The following is a 14,795-nucleotide window of genomic DNA, read 5'->3' as shown; positions in this document are numbered from 1 at the left end:
GCTCTGCCGGAAGAATGAGTACCTGCGACGCAGCATAGGCAGTGAGATGCTCATCTTCCTCAAGGGTTTGTTGCGTACCTTGTAGAGGGATCGTGATTTCTCGGCAGCTTGGCTAGTGGGAGTTTCCTTGGTGGCTCAGACGGTAAAGAGCCTTCCTGCAGTGCGGAAGATCCTGGTTCCATCCCCGGTTTGGGAAGATCCTCTGCAGAAGGAAATGGCAACCCACTCCAGTATTCTTGCTTGGAAAATCCCATGGACGAAGCAGCCTGGCGGGCTACAGCCCATGGGGTAGCAAAGAGTCTGACACGACTGAGCCACTTCACGTTCTACTTTCTACTTCTAGCTAGTGGGAGTTTCCTTAGTCCTTGTACACTTGGGAGAACGAGTTTGGGTCTCTGGAGTTAGAAGCAAGACTGGATAGACTTAAAGGAGCTGAAACTCACAGAAGAAGATCAAGTACAGAATATATTTCAGATGAAGTCTAGAATATGGCGTGGTGGTCTTCCCGCCTATCTCTTTCTTCTGCCTTGTGGACAGAGGTCCGCAACAGTCTTTATACTATATTTGAGGTGGAGGATATTCATGCTATCGCGGATTAATCCTTTTAATGTAACAGTGGAATTGTTGTGTCATATGGTAATTCTGTACTTGAATTCTTGTACCAGACTGCTTTCCACAATGCCTGCACCATTTTATGTTCCCACTAGCAATGTATGAGATTTCTAACTTCTCCACTATCTCACCAACACTTACCATTAAAAAATATTGTCATAGTTATCCCGTGTGCTAAGTCACTTCGGTTGTGTCCAACTCTTGCGACCCCAAGGACAGTAGCCCTAGGTTCTTTTGTACATGGTATTTTCCAGGCAAGAATACTGGAGTGGGTTGCTTTTTTCCTTCTCCAATAGTTATCATAGTAATCCTACTAATAACATCTCATTGTGGCTTTGATTTGCATTTCCCTAATGACTAATGATGTTGAGCATCTTTTCATGTGCTTATTGGCTACTTGTATATTTTTGGATAAATGTCTGTTCAAGTTATATGTTCTATTTCTGGAATCCTCGAATGAATTGTCTAATTTAAAATCAGACTAAGTTTTTAAAAATACAATGAAAAGTCATTTAATTATTCTGGGTCTCATTTTTCTCATTTATACAGTTTGGGACTAGATCACAGTTTTCAGCCTCACTACTATTGACATTTTCGGCAAAACAATTCTTGCTGTGGGGTCTGCCCTTTTATTGTAGAATGAATATATTGCAGCAGCATCCTCAGCCTCTACCAACTAGATACCAGTTGCAACCCCTTCCCTCCAATTTGTCACAACCAAAAATGTCTCCAGATATTACCCAGCATCCTCTGGATGGCACAGTTGTCCCCCATTGAAAACTTCTGGATTAGATTAATGGTTTATGAACACAGGCCACAGACTTGGCTCACTTAGCAGGTAGTATTAAGGCTTGCCAACTTTTTTTATTATTCAAAAGTAAACAAAACAACTAACAAATTGTACATGTAAAAATTCAGTCAGTTCAGTTGCTTAGTTGTGTTCGACTCTTTGTGACCCCATGGTCTGCAGCACACAAGGCTTCCCTGTCCATCACCAACTCCTGGAGCTTACTCAAACTCGTGTCCATTGAGTTGGTGATGCCATCCAACCATCTCATCCTCTGTCATCTCCTTCTCCTCCCTCCTTCAGTCTTGCCCAGCATCAGGGTCTTTTCAAATGAGTCAGCTCTTCACATCAGGTGGCCAGAGTATTGGAGTTTCAGCTTCAACATCAGTCCTTCCAATGAATGTTCAGGACTGATTTTCTTTAGGATGGGTTGGTTGGATCTCCTTGCAGTCCAAGGGACTTTCAAGAGTCTTCTCCAACACCAAGTTCAAAAGCATCAATTCTTTGGCACTCAGCTTTCTTTATAGTCCAACTCTCACATCCATACATAATTACTGGAAAACTATGGCCTTGACTAGACGGACCTTTGTTGACAAAGTAATGTCTCTGCTTTTTTTATACAGTCTAGGTTGGTCATAGGTTTTCTTCCAAGGAGCAAGCGTCTTAATTTCATGGCTGCAGTCACCATCTGCAGTGAGTTTGGAGCCCCCCAAAATAAAGTCTGCCACTGTTTTCACTGTTTCCCCATCTTTTTGCCATGAAGTGATGGGACCAGATGCCATGACTTAGTTTTCTAAATGTTGAGTTTTAAGCCAACTTTTTCACTCTCCTTTTTCACTTTCATCAAGAGGCTTTTTAGTTCTTCTTCACTTTCTGGCATAAGGGTGGTGTCATCTGCATATCTGAGGTTATTGATATTTCTCCCAGCAATCTTGATTCCAGCTTGTGCTTCATCCAGCCTGGCATTTCACGTGGTGTATTCTGCATTTAAGTTAAATAAGCAGGGTGATGATATACAGCTTTGACGTATTCCTTTCCCAATTTGGAACCAGTCTGTTCCATGTCCAGTTCTAGCTGTTGCTTCCTGACCTGCATACAGATTTCTCAGGAGGCAGGTCAGATGGTCTGGTATTCCCATCTAAGAATTTTCCACAGTTTGTTGTGATCCACATAGTCAAAGGCTTTGGTATAGTCGGTAAAGCAGAAGTAGATATTTTTTCTGGAACTCTCTTGCTTTTTCGATGATTCAACGGGTGTTAGAGGATGATGTCATTTGCATATCTGAGGTCTTATACAGTCTCTATTTAATGTGCTGACATTTTTTTTGCCACAGGACTAGAAAAGGTCAGTACATTTAATAGAGACTGTATAAGACTGATGGAAACTTGATGCTCCTTTGCTTTTTATTAGAATGAAATCAACTAAAAATATAAATACTAGTTGATAATCATGGATCAGAAGCCCTACTGGCATTATTAGATGTATCTGGTTTATAAAAATGGGCAAGCAAATTGTCACTAAATGATGTTTTTTACTTTCACAAATTATAGATTCAATTTGGGGGAAAAGTAAAGAGTAAAACCCTTTAGAGGTGGTGCAATTTTAAGAAACCAGTCTGCCAGTGTAGGAGATGCAGAAGACATAGGTTCAACCCCTGGGTTGGGAAGATTGCCTAGAGAAGGAAATGGCAACCCACTCCAGTAGTCTTACCTGGAAAGTTACATGGACAGAAGAGCCTAGTGGGTTACAGTCCATGGGGTCACAAAGAGTAGGATATGACTGAGCAACTGAGCATGTATATAGAGGCAAAAAGACTAGGAACCCCTCAACCAGATGACCAGCTTCAAATATCGATTTTAAACACAGTTTGATTCCTTGCTGCACTTCCACAGGGTGCCGGTGGTGAATTTTGAGTAAAATTTCTAATCATACAGACACTTGGGAGTTTATCTGTGCAAAAGTAGACTTCACTGTTCTCAAAACACAAACAAAACAAAACCACATGGAACTTCTCCCACAGTCGCCTGTGCTGTACAATCTCCCTACCTCTCTCATTCCTCCAGTGTTTCCAGTGAATCAAACTTCTAAATACTTTTTTTGTTGTTGTTTGGCAGCATCCCCAACTGGGGCCCAGGGATTGAACCCTTCCCCTTGCATTTGAAGTGGAGAATCTTTACTGGATTACCAGGGAAGTCCCTCAATTAAAAAAAAATAAGTTTGTTATTCTACTTTTCATCTTTTACCCACCCTGTTGGATTCCAAGGTGGCTCAGGCAGTAAAGAATCTGCCTAGAGTGCAGGAGACTGGGTTTGATCCCTGGGTCAGGAAGATACTGTGGAGAGAGAAATGGCTACCCACTCCAGTATTCGTGCCTGGAGAATACCATGGACAGAAGAGTCTGAGGGGCTATAGTCCATGGGGTGGCAAAGAATCAGACATGACTGAGCAACAGGCACTTCACTTCAATTTCCTTAGGTTCCAGGTAAACAAAAATTCAGTGTTACTGATAAATGTTGACAGAGTGTAGTGAGTCAAACAAGAGTGTCTGCTGTACCATCCTGTGGCTCTGTCTGGGTTGCTTGGTAATAAACTTGCTGGACTTGGTGGATCCTGGCTCTCTCTCTCTACAAAGGTTCCAAGTGCTAAGTGTTCCCAGTACTGGTAGGGAACAGCCCGGAGCAGCTGACAACCAAGCTCAAAGACCACTTTCCTCTACATGCAAGGCTCTTCTGACAAGGAGGGGGCAGGCAAGTTTGCTCTTCTGGAGCACAATCCTTGAAGTGTCTGGCCACATCAAGCCCACAAATATCGGTCCATGGAATGCCAGTCAGGTCACTGACCCTTCTGCCTGCAGATTCCTTCCTTTACTGTTTGGCCCTAGTTCATCACTCAATCAGATGACCCCCAAGGTAGAGCTTCACTTTGCCAGTATTGACTGAATGAATAAAACACATGGAAGAAAATGATGACCGGACTCACTGTGATCTAGATTATCTCACAGACATGCCATAGATTAGAATTATACGTGAGGAAGGGAATAAAACCTTGAAACTGTAGTCTTAATGCTTATTCTCTTCTTCCCAATTGGGAGTTCCACTGCAGATGCTACTTTTGTTAAACAAAAGGTATGGCTGCTCTTTCTAGTCTTAATTTAGGTTGATGCTTTCAGAGAAGGGAAGCTTTGCAATGGTGACCAGGTTTGTGGCTTTTTTTTTTTTGGGTTCCACCTATAATAAATTAGGGCTTCCCAGCCCTAATTTACTACTACTAATTCTTTACCACTGGTAAAGACTCTGTCTGTAATGCAGGAGACTCAGGTTCAATCCCTGGGTTGGGAGGATCCCTTGGAGTAGGAAGTGGCAACCCTCTCCAGTATTCTTATCTGGAAAATTCCATGGACAGAGGAGCTTGGAGGGCTACTACAGTCCGTGGGGAGAGAGTCGGCTATAACTAAGCAGCAGCAGCAGCACAACACTTATATAAACCAATAAATTAGTTATGTACATTTTTTTCTAGCCCTTAGGATATCAATTGATTATCACATTCATGGAAAGGAAATTATTTTTATTTTGAAAAAATTTCAAATTTATTGAAACATTGCAAGCACAGCACATTAACTTTATTTTTCCTGAGTCATTTGCTAGTAATTTGCCAACATGATGCTCTATCACACCAAATACTTTAGTGTATATTTCCTACAAATAAGGAGTAAGAAGAATACTGTAGTCTAATGTAGTACATATTTTTAGTGTAGCTAAGAGTTTTGCCTATTTATCTCCTAGGGAATTAGAAGTTTTAGCATTTGAAATTAATTCCTATGGGTTAAAGCAAGCATGGTAAAAATTTAATTTATTTACAGTAGGTAACCAATAGAAAAAAATACAAATTTAGAGTGATATCGAGTTAAAAAAATCTACTTTTGAAAATATTTTAAGAGAGAGAGAAAGTATAAATCAATGAAGCTCAGTTTAAGATTATGTAACAGAAAATAAATATTAAGGAATATATTGATAATCTGTTATGGTCAGTTATTTCCTCTTTTTCTCCCATCTTTTCTCTTCCCTTTTCTTCAATAAGTATTTATTACTGAGTCTATTACAGGCTCTGGCGATCCAAAGATTAACAAATAGAGGCTGGGTTCCTGCCTGCTTGGACCTAGTTGGATCCAGTTAGTGAAAGAAAGAAGAAAAAAAACTGTTAGGACAAAGGAAGGCAGAGAGAAAAATAGCAGAGTACTAGGGATTAAGCAACATCTCTTATTTTTTTCCTACCTTTGTCCTATTCGAGTCTTTTTATAGTTTTTCCTTGCTGTGATCTGTCTTCTTTCAATTTCTCATAAAACTCATTTGTGATAATCATCAAAGGGTTCTACTTGATATTATAGCAAATTAACCATTTATAACATTTTCCAAGATGATACTCAAAAACTTCTAGAAAAAGAGAAAACAGTAACTTTCTAGTACAGAAATCTGGCAAACACTGCCTTAACAAAGTAATGAAGGTCAAGATGACCACTGATATCCATGGGCATCATGTTAATCTGACAAATGTGTATTCTCAACTTCACCAGTTAAAGATAAATGAGCCATTTTGAAGTCAAAGGAAGCCCTGTGCACAAAGGGAATTCTGAAAGTGTTGGGGTTCTCAAGTGTTACTCACTTTCTTCTTTAACCTCTCCTCACCCATCCTTGTTCTCTGCTGAGACTGTCTTTTCCCCTTTGAACTTAAGTGCATTTGGCCTTTCAGTCAGGGCCACTTCCATTGCCATCAGGCTTAACAAAAGTTGCTATAAAACTGCTTTTGTTGAAGTGTCAGAATATTACAAAATACGGAAGAAAGGCAGAAAACAATATGGCAACATGAAATATACTCCATCTCTGTTTTTAGCACGTTCTAACATTTGCCATATTTTTCCCCACCCCACCCCACACTCTTTAAGACATAGAAGTTCCGTTCCTTCGTCTTGTCTTACACTTCCCCACCACAATTCCAGCAGTTCCCCTTTGAGAGGAACTACAGGCTGCATATCTAGATCTGAAAATGGCTAGGCCCATCTTCAGCTTTTCTAGACCTTTTCATCTTCAGTTTTCCCAGAAATTGCCAAACTGTTCTTCAAAGTGGATGTGTATTAGGGTTCTCAGAGAAACAGAACCAAGAGGTTCTGTGTGTATACACACAGACACATAATCACACAGACATATAGAGGTTATACACACACATACATATAATATGGAGTGAGAGACAGAGAGAGACAGGCAGAGATTTCATGAAATTGGCTCACAAGGTTGTGGGCCAAGCCCAAAATTTGTGGGGCAAACTAGCAGACTACAGATTCAGGTGGGAGTTCATATTACTGGTTTGAGCCTGAAATCTGCAGAGCAGTTCAGTAACGGAAAATATAGTCAGGGCAGTCTTGGGGCAGAATCACTTTTTTGAGAAACCTTTGCTTTTAATTCCTTCAGCTGATAGGGTAAAGCCCACCCGCATTCCACAGGGTAACCTGCTTTACTCAAGGTAACCTGCTTTACTGATTCAAATGTCAATCACATCTAAAAATATAGTTACTTTCATAGAAACATCTGGACTGGTGTTTGGCCAAGCAACCAGATAATATAACCTAGTCCCCTAACCCTAACCCTAACTTCTAACCCCTAACCCTAACCCACATCAAATGAACCATTACAGGGTTGTATCAATGTACACTTCTACCAACACCTTTTGAGAGTTCACAGTGTTACCAACTCTTGTAATTTTGTCAACTTTTTTAGTGTGAACTAATACTTCATATTAATTTGTATTTCCATGACAGAGAACTGAACATATTTTTTGTCTTTTGCTTATTGCTTTTTTCTTCTGCTTTTCCATACAGCCCAACGTGTTAAGTTTTCTTACATTTGATCTTTGTCCAAGTTCTTCTGTTGTGTCCTATGTTTGTCAAGATTTTGGTTGAATGTAACTGAAACTAGCCTAAGGGAAAAAAACAATCTAATTATAGGTTCTGTTTTCAGTTTTGTTTCAACAGTGTGCATGTTGGTGAGGAAACTGTTGTTTTGGAGTCATTCACTAGTGGATGAAAGAAATTTGGAAGTAAGTCAAGAGAGAACAAAATATGATTTGCTAGAAGGAAGTGAAGTTGTTTGCTTTATTAACATCACTTTACCAGGTGCAGAGTCTTTCGGCCTTCCTAAAGTACTGAAATATATTCCTTATAAAAGGACACTAAGTAATTTAAAGCTCTCTGTCTCAGAACTATTGATTTATTGATGTTTTGGTTGTAGTAAAATATACATAACATAAAATTTACCACGTAAACTATTTTTAAACATATAGTTTATTGGCATTAAGTACACTCACATTATTGTACAACAGTCGTCACCATCAATCTCCAGAGCTTTTTCACTGCAGACATTCTGGATCAAATAATTCTTTGTTGGGGTTGAAGCAATATATAGGTTGTGCCTGTCCTATATATTGGAGGATGTTTAGCAGCACCCCTGGACTTTACCCACTGAATGCTAGTGGCATCCCTCCTCTCATCAGTCACGACAATCAAAAATGTCCCTCAGTCAGTTCATTTCAGTCGCTCAGTCGTGCGACCCCATGGACTGCAGCATGCCAGGTCTCCCTGTCCATCACCAACTCCTGGAGTTTACTCAAACTCATGTCCACTGAGTCAGTGATACCATCCAACCATCTCATCCTCTGTCATCCCCTTCTCCTCTCGCCTTCAATCTTGCCCAGCATCAGGGTCTTTTCAAATGAGTCAGCTCTTTGCATCAGGTGGCCAAAGTATTGGAGTTTCAGCTTCAACATCAGTCCTTCCAATGAACATTCAGGACTGCTTTCCTTTAGGATGGACTGGTTGGATCTCCTTGCAGTCCAAGGGACTCTCAAGAGTCTTCTCCAACACCACAGTTCAAAAGCATCAATTCTTCAGTTGCTCAGCTTTCTTTATAGTCCAACTCTCACATCCATACATGACTAATGGAAAAACCATAGCCATAACTAGATGGATCTTTGCTGACAAAGTAATGTCTCTGCTTTTGATTATGCTGTCTATGTTGGTCATAACTTTCCATCCAAGGAGTAAGCATCTTTTAATTTCATGGCTGCAGTCACCATCTGCAGTGAGTTTGGAACCCGCCAAAATAAGGTCTGATACTGTTTTCACTGTTTCTCCATCTATTTGCCTTGAAGTGGTGGGACCAGATGCCATGATCTTATTTTTCTGAATGTTGAGTTTTAAGTCAACTTTTTCACTCTCCTCTTTCACTTTCATCAAGAGGCTCTTTAATTCTTCTTCACTTTCTGCCATAAGGGTAGTTTTATGTGTGTATCTGAAGTTATTGATATTTCTCCTGGCAATCTTGATTCCAGCTTGTGCTTCCTCCAGCCCAGCATTTCTCATGATATACTCTGCATAGAAGTTAAATAAGCAGGGTGACAATTTACAGTCTTGACATACTCCTTTTCCTATTTGGAACCAGTCTGTTGTTCCATGTCCAGTTCTGCCTATTGCTTCCTGACCTGCATACAGATTTCTCAAGAGGCAGATCAGGTGGTTTGGTATTCCCATCTCATTCAGAATTTTCCATAGTTTGTTGTGAAAAAATTTCCCTAGATATTACCAAATGTCCCTGGGAGGCAAAGTTGCCTCTGATTGAGAACCACTGATTAAAACAGGAAGGATTTTCATTGTAAATAGAGTTATTTTAACTGTGAAGAAATAACTGGAAAAATGCATTATGGGCATTCATTAATATCAGACACAGAACTATTTATGATTTGACTATGTATCAGATCAGTCATGCTTTCAGTAGTAAACAAATAGAGCATTTAATTGCCACAACAGTGATAACATAATCACTCTGATTGGCATTGCTTCAGAACATCAGAGACTAACCAGAAATAGTCTAGATTGGAAATGACAGCTTTGCATGCATGACTGAATGTGAATGAGTGAAAAATTGTTGACCTATAAGGTTAAGAAGTCTATTTTAGTTTTTTATCATAATTACTGTATATTTTATAGAGTAACATCAACTGGCTTGTAGAAAAATAGCCATTCTCTGTTATTCTCAAACACAGAGAGTATCTTTTGTTAAAAAATTATTTTATTTGATCTTGTTGGCCAATATAGACTGTAATTACAGTGAATAATACAATATAGACAAATATTTGAGGAATGTATTAGTCATACACCAAGAAAGTGAAATTTCCCAAAGCCAGATATGATGCTACATCCTTTGCTAGCCAATGTCTAAAATGATGGAATTTGAGTAGCATTTTGACTTTTAAGGCACTGAAGAACCTGTCCATGTGTTGTAGAAATATAGTGGGCTATTGTGTAAAGAAGTGTAGAAATGAGACACTTAATGTTATTTACATTGTTCCAAATAGTTGATATTTATCCTTAGGTGTGAGAACCAGTTACGATTTTAAAAGTCAGGTTTATTCCATACCAAAGTACTTCTAATATTTATTTCTAGCAATTATCAACTTACTTTATTTATGGTTGCTGCGATTCTGAAAACAAAAAAGTTTTTTAGTGCTACACTTGATCCCATAGATATTTGGTGAAGTCCCTTGACCTCTGTAGGCCTTAGTTTTGCATTAGTCAAATTAAGGGGTTGAAATAAATCATTTTCTCTGATAGTTTAAATTAACAACTGGAATAAATTGAAGATTAAAATAGGAAATATCTATTTTGATATAGTTGTAACTATTGTTGTAACTTGAATTGTAACCATGGTCTCAATTATATGAGATTAATCCTTCATCTTCCCAAATAAAAGACAGAATAGATTTTCAGTTTAAGTAACAGTGTTTCTTACAGATTAAGCCTTTCAGTTTTTCATGTATGTTCAGAGTGTTAGGCAAGAAAATATAATTCTTTTAAAACCATACACTGTAAAATGAGATTTTGCAATGATGCTGTTAAACATCTGTATCTTGATTCCCAAAGTCTAATAGAGCAATTAGAAATGTAATAATTTAGATGGGAAACTAAAGCTGATTCTGCTTCTATACAATTATAGATGATAAATTAGATTTTATAACTGATACAAGATTAAATTTATTCAGCAGACTATTTTTATTCATAATGTAATTTACTTATCCATAATTATTTAGACAATAAAAGTTTTCTTCTCCTTATAGGAACTTACTATGCTTGGGGTAAAGTCTAGACTGTTTTCAGATCTGTATAATTATATTTAAGTCAACAGCAGCATCATTATGACTGCCATTTATTGAGCACTTATGTGTCAACACTTTACATATATCATCTCATTTAATCCTTACAGCAACTCTGTGAGGTAGCTCTTATTAGCTAGAGTTGCTAAGTAACTTACAGAAAATCCCACAAGGATTAAAGCTCAGAGCCAGGATCTTTCTCCAACTTTGCTCCTTAGCACTTCTAATGCAAACTGTATGAAGCCCAGGGAAAACAAACAAACACAATCTATCTTAATTCTTAATTCTACATATAGTTAATAGCCTAAGTTAGAGAGTGAAATTTCTGTACTGCAGACTGAATGTGATTTATTTTGATATATGTGATTGTCCACTTAATCACCCATACACATAACCTTCCGTATAGTATCAGACTCGTCCGTCCGTCTCCAAATTAGGTTTTGATGTGTGGTCAAAATTAAGATCACTCTTATATCAGAATGTTTGCTATTCTTTATTCTATTCTCTGTCTGTAAGCAGATATAGGAGCCAAGGAAAGCTCCTGGGAGTTTAAATTAGAGAAAGACATTCTTAGCTTCTTACAAATCCACCCTCTCTTTTGAGTGGTAGTCCTTCATAGGCTTGCTTAAAGGACAGACATTTTCCCACAGCCCCCTGCTGCTTCTGAATGAACAGATTCTCAGCCCCCTGCTGACTGGTGAATAATATTGCTTATCCTCATTTTTACTCTTTACTGACAGCCTTCATAATAACTTGCTTAGAAGACAAATGGCATGGCAGAATCTCTGACAACTCATTAAGGAAGAGATACAGTAGATTTCTGCCAAATATCACTACCCCCTTAAAGTGAACTGAGAGCAGTTTTTGTCATGATGGAAGAAGATGCTGCTGAGAACTGCTGCCTTCTGTCAAAAGCAGCATAACGTCTCCTTGCACTGTTTTACAGAGAGATGTAATGGCACGTCAGCTTGTAGATTATCTATAGTGTTCTGCCTTGGCGCGCGCTGTTCCCCCTACATGAATGCCTTCCTCTCCCTTCTCTGCCGACCTTTCCAGAGACAGCCCAAATGGTATTTTCAATACGATCCCTTTCCTATCTCCCATGGCATCACTCCTTCCTCTAGGCTCTGGCAATACGATTGATATGTTGCAGTATAGTCTGTATAGTTATTTGTTGGTCTTGACTCAACTTGAAGCTTCTTGAACACAGAGACCATGGTGTACTTATTCATCTTTGCGTCCCCAGCATCCACAGCAATGCTTAGCACAGAAAAAGTGCTGGGTTCCTACTGATTGTTAAATAGCTTGTCTACCATAGGAATAATCTTTTCTCACTGGGGTCCAGTCTTACATACAGTATGGTGATTACAATCATGGAAACCACTGACAAGTCCCAGTTCTGCTAGTTCTTTGATGTGTAACTTCTTCATTCTGTAAAATGGGGGTTGTAATGGTATCTACCTCATGGAGGTAAATTTCTGCAAATGTTTTCCGTTTCATTCATAGTTGAAGATCTGTTTAGGTTTTCTACTGTTTATTCTTGGGGACTTTCCATGTGGCTCAGTGATAAATAATCCTCCTGCCAATGAAGGATACATAGATTTGATCCCTGGTCTGGGAATATCCCCTGGAGAAAGAAATGACAACTCACTCCAGTATTCTGGTCTGGGAAATCCTATGGACAGAGGAGCCTGGCAGGCTATAGTTGGCGGGATTACAAAAGAGTTAGATGTATATTAGTGACTAAACAGCAACAACTGCTTATTCTTGAGTCAATTATTGTAATTTATAGTTTTCTAAGAATCACTTACATCTTGTTTTTATTTATTTTCATAAAGCAGTAAGTACTCTACTTGTTGATTTCACCTCTACATTTGTTTATATTCTGTTCTTAATCTGCATATATATGTATTCACCTCTTTTACTGTTTTCCTTTTTCTAGAGGGAAATATGTAAAAATGTTAGTATTTGGCTCTCTCTGGGTGATAAGATTGTGTTATATTTATATTTTTCTCTTTTTACCCAATATTCAGAAACCAGTATATATGTTACTTTCATATTCACAAAAAATACTTAAGAAAATCCCTTTCAGTTCCTAAATCGAGACCAGGAATATTATGTGGAACATGGTCTTAGACTGGAACTGGGAAACTGTACTGGCTCAGATGCTTTTTCCTGAGCCTTGAGGTATGAATCATGAAACCAGCATGATTTCGCTAGTCCTCATCTAATACAAAGAAAATTAGCCACTAAACCATCTCACTTGCTCTAGTTCTCATCTTAGATAAAGGTAAAGATGGTTGGAGTTGTGTAAAAGATCATGAAGAATTAGTCATTGAGGCCGAACTCATCTTATGTGGTGGATTGAATTTTTGGGTGACTTAGCATATCATTGATGATAAAAAATAATAACCTTAGTGATGAAGGACAACTTAGTTAATATGTCAGAATGACACATAGCAATGAACAAAACATCTGAATGTGTAATTGGAAGTATCTGAATGTATAGCTGGAAGTAACTGTAATCACTTGTGTAATTGTAATTAAAATGTGCAATTGAAAATATTCAACATTTTAAAATTTCCTGTGATTCTACAGGAGCATTTTTAGAGGGAAACTGGTTTTTAAAAAAACTGTCTGGAAGAAGGCCCCTTCTGGTTTCCCAGCTCACAGCAAACTAGAAAGAAGAGATAGGCAGCCTAATTTGATTCAACAAATGTTTTTGGATTAACTAGTTTGAATCTCTTCCTAGACCATAAGTAGAAATGTCTTAATTGTCCTTGTTAAGGACATAACTACTTTCAAAGGGACTTCCTACAATTAGATGTTAATGCTTAGTTTGTTGTTGTTTAGTTACTAAGTCATGTCTGACTCTTTTGTGACTACATGGACTGTCCCCTGCCAGTCTCCTCTGTCAATGGGATTTCCTAGGTGAGAATACTGGAGTGGGTTGCATCTCATTTTCTAGGGGATCTTCCTTGACCAGGGATCGAATAGGTGTCTACTGCATTGACAGGCAGGTTTTTTACCACTGAGCCACCAGGGAAGCCCAACAATTAGCTTACTAGGTTACTATATGTTCAGTTCAGTTTAGCCACTCAGTCATGTCCGACTCTTTGCGACCCCATGGACTGCAGCACGCCAGGCCTCCCTGTCCATCACCAACTCCTGGAGTTTACTCAAACTCATGTCCGCTGAGTTGCTGATGCCATCCAACCATCTCATCCTCTGTCTTCCCCTTCTCCTGCCCTCAATCTTGCCCAGCATCAGGTCTTTTCAAATGAGTCAGCTCTTCGCATCAGGTGGCCAAAATACTGGAGTTTCAGCTTCAACATCAGTCCTTCCAATGAATGTTCAGGACTGATCTCCTTTAGGATGGACTGGTTGGATCTCCTTGCAGTCCAAGGGACTTTCAAGAGTCTTCTCCAACACCACAGTTCAAAAACATCAATTCTTCTGCACTCAGCTTTCTTTATAGTCCAACAGTCACATCCATACATGACTACTAGAAAAACCATAGCCTTGACTAGATGGACCTTTGTTGACAAAGTAATGTCTTTGCTTTTTAATATGCTATCTAGGTTGGTCATGGCTTTTCTTCCAAGGAGTAAGAGTCTTTTAATTTCATGGCTGCAATCACAATCTGCAGTGAGTTTGGAGCCCCCAAAATAAAGTCTGGCACTGTTTCCCCATCTATTTGCCATGAAGTGATGGGACCAGATGCCATAATCTTTGTTTTCTGAATGTTGAGCTTTAAGCCAGCTTTTTTGCTCTCCTCTTTCAAGCTCTTTAGTTTTTCTTCACTTTCTGCCATAAGGGTGATGTCATCTGCATATCTGAAGTTATTGATATTTTTCCCAGCAATCTTGCTTCCAATTTGTGCTTCATCCAGCCCAGCAGTTCTCATGATGTACTCTGTATATAAGTTAAATAAGCAGGGTGACAATATACAGCCTTGACATACTCCTTTTCCTATTTGGAACCAGTCTGTTGTTCCATGTCCAGTTCTGCCTGTTGCTTCCTGACCTACATACAGATTTCTCAAGAGGCAGGTCAGGTGGTCTGGTATTCCCATCTTTTGAAGAACTTCCCACAGTTTATTGTGATCCACACAGTCAAAGACTTTGGCATAGTCAATAAAGCAGAAATAGATGTTTTTCTGGAACTCTCTAGCTTTTTTGATGATCCAGCGGATGTTGGC

The sequence above is a fragment of the Capricornis sumatraensis genome, chromosome 4 (assembly GCF_032405125.1).
Source record: "Capricornis sumatraensis isolate serow.1 chromosome 4, serow.2, whole genome shotgun sequence".
NCBI classification, from domain to species: domain Eukaryota; kingdom Metazoa; phylum Chordata; class Mammalia; order Artiodactyla; family Bovidae; genus Capricornis; species Capricornis sumatraensis.
The sequence above is the reverse complement of the archived record's forward strand: the minus strand, read 5'-3'. Positions refer to the sequence as shown.